General features: G+C 40.9%; 1 long non-coding RNA gene across 2 annotated transcripts; it reads right to left on the reverse strand.

The window, feature by feature from the left end:
- Positions 1-1,111: 1,111 nt before the first annotated feature.
- On the reverse strand, positions 1,112-2,745 carry LOC125531547. 2 transcript variants are annotated; one of them, XR_007293319.1, is made up of 4 exons: positions 2,344-2,745; positions 2,013-2,170; positions 1,554-1,782; positions 1,112-1,334 (listed from the first exon to the last, which is right to left on the reverse strand). It is a non-coding gene; the product is annotated as an uncharacterized LOC125531547 (long non-coding RNA). The 2 variants fall into 2 exon arrangements; XR_007293318.1 differs by having other exon boundaries at positions 1,112-1,782; positions 2,344-2,742.
- Positions 2,746-3,078: the final 333 nt, after the last annotated feature.

Consider the following 3,078-nt stretch of genomic DNA (forward strand, 5'->3'; position numbering starts at 1 on the left):
ACGGATACTAGCGCGCCACGAAGTCCAGCTTTTCAGAGACATTCCATGTCACTACATGGATCTAAATTTTTGTGTAAGTCATTATAATCATGTATTACATTTTGCCTCATGGAACTAATATTTTGTTTTTCTTATTTTAGTTCATGTCCTACTATGCACGAGACTCACGTCATCGTGGAAATATGGACATTGCTATGTTGAAATGGATGTTTGATAGCTGGCCAGACAGTAATGAGTATCATATTTCACAGTGTCATACAGTAAGTTTTAAAATTTTAATTTGTAACAATGGTTTGTCATGTCTTAACTAATGTTTTAAATTTTTAAATGTATGCATCGTTGCAGATTTTATTGCCTTGGGATATTTGTGGGATATTTCTATTGTTTGTTTTCGATCAAAATAAAAAAGTTGTCTCAATTATGGATCTGATACCAATACCTATTTTGAGAAAAATTGTACTTAAAACTGTGGTCAACAACCTAAACCGTGCGCTCCAAGTTGCAAACCCTGCATTCAAAGACGACATCTCTAAATGGGAATGGAAAGTTCCTGTTGTTCCAACAAACTCACATGGGTATGAATCTTTTCAATGCATTACAAGATTAATTGATTTATTCAATAGACAATGTAATATTTTATAAATGCAGTGCCTTGTCGGGTTATTTGGTGTTTAATTTCATGCACTCATTGTGCGATGGACAGCTATATTTTCCCATACCCCAGGTTAGTATTTACACCATGCTTATTTGTATACACATTGCGCATTATTTTGTTATAACAATGTTGCATAATGCATATGTAGGATGATTTTGAACTGAGAAAACAATTTTTGGTGCATATTTTAAAGTATGAAGAGAATGAAGCTCAAGACAATATCCCATCAATTGAACGAAGCATCATAGATCGCATCAATAGATGGACCTTCATTGCTTGAAAAGATGGACCTTCAAGAGATGCATAGTTATTGACTCTAAAATATCTTTTTGTAACAAATTATAATACAATTATTATGTCATCGTGCATATTATGTGAAGACATGTTTCTGGATCATGTGTTACACGCGCGCTCATATCGTTGGCATAAGACAGTTGGCTCGGTAATAAAAAACACCATGTAGCTATACAAGCACACACAAGGCTGTGGTGGTGCTTTCTATTAAATCACGTATGACCCACCAAACCATGTAATATGCTACTTGAGATGTCTAAAATTCTTTGTTTCAGGGACATGCGTGGAATGAACTATAAACTGCACTAATATACCAACAGATACATACATACATACCTGATGCGTGCTCAAGGACATACCAAGGCCCCAGGCAGATACATAAAATCTGAACATACATGAGGAGAAAGAAGAGAAGTTCATTACCCCATCTGAAGATACATGTGTAAGAAGCAAGATAACGGTCGGTCATTACATAACCAGAATTAAATACTACTTTTATATTACCAGATCTATGAAATACCATAAGAACACTAAATCACAAAGTCCTCTTGAGAAATTAATTCTCTAGCTACAAAGCAACAGTTCTATGAAATCAAAGCATTACCCTTGCCAAGATCATCATCAGCGCCACCATGGACGTCAACAGCAGGGCCAACAACTGAATGTGGTAAACAAATATGCCTATCACATCAAGGAAATGTTCCATAGACAACTCCATGGATCTCTTAGAACAATAAAAATACTGGGCAATGCAGCTCGGAATCAAAACATACTCTTCGATTCAGACTTGTTGCTCCCATCCCCTTTCGGCAACTCCTTATCCCTCGGGAAATCTGAACCATTAAGGGCCTTATCATCAACACAACCACCAACTAAGCGGATGATTTCTCATATAAAATTCTTGAAAGCGGACACTCATTCATGGTAACCACTATGACGTATATTCAAATGTCATATCTGAATGTAGTATGCTTAAACATTTGCATATGCTACCTGGTTAGTTTTTTTTAATATTCAAATGTCATATCTGAATGTAGTATGCTTAAACATTTGCATATGCTACCTGATTAGTTAGTGTAGGAATGAGAGGCTTGCACTTGTTGTTCCATTTTAGCTCTTGAGAACTACATGACAGTGAATTTCTCTTCAATAGTAACTTCTCCAACTTCCTTTCTTTCATGTCAATTCTTGGATCCACTCACAACCAGAAGGTGCAGCAATCTAGAGTAGGATAATACTCAGTTAAATCAGCTTTTCTAACAAAGCCCTATAACAGAACAAATTATACACAGTCTTGGGAACATTCATGGTGATTTCTCAATGAGGCGACGCACCCGGGGACGAACCGAACTGACGGGGTGGAGCGGGCGGCGGGGTTGGAGAAAGAGACTTACCTGGACCTAGACGACCGCGCGAGAGAGGGTGAAGAGGCTCATGGCGGCGACGGCGACAGCGACGACATCAGGAGGAGCGAGAAGCCCGGCGTCGCACGCGAGCATGCCGAGCTCGAGCGCCTCCTCGAGCACTTCGGCAAACGGATTCGGAGAAGGAGCGGGGTAGAGAAGGCGCGTGCGAGTGCCACGCCTCCGCGTATGCCTCCGCCGGCGCCTAGCGCTGGCGCGAGCATGCGAGCTCGAGGGCCTCCTCGGCCACTTCCGCGACCGATTCGAAATGAAGGGAAGGAAGAGCAGCGACTGCGAAGCGGAGCCTTGGCCTGACAGGAAGCACCCGAGGTGGTGACGGAGGAGAGCGGCAGCTGGACCAGGGAGCGCCGGCGTTCGTGACGAAAGGCGCCGACTGTGGGGTGAGGGATTTGGCCACCATGGGAGAATGGGGAACGGGAAGAGATATGTGAGAGAGACTGAGGGGACGGTGGGAGGATAACTAACGTTTTTTTAAATAATCTTTTAGTACTCCTACTAACTATAGGTTACATACTACTATTAGGCAGTGACCGGAGAGAGATTATGAGTGACTGCGACTTTGTTCAAATCAATTTTTTTATCTTCTAAAAAGATCCATTCTTTTTTATCCAATTTGCCTGTGTGCGTGCGATCTTCTTTTATTATCGGGCCTTGTTACAATCATTTTCATTTGATGATTTTAAAAGTTTATTATATGAATATCTA

Source organism: Triticum urartu, unplaced genomic scaffold, assembly GCF_003073215.2.
Source record: "Triticum urartu cultivar G1812 unplaced genomic scaffold, Tu2.1 TuUngrouped_contig_7459, whole genome shotgun sequence".
Classification (NCBI taxonomy): Eukaryota; Viridiplantae; Streptophyta; class Magnoliopsida; order Poales; family Poaceae; genus Triticum; species Triticum urartu.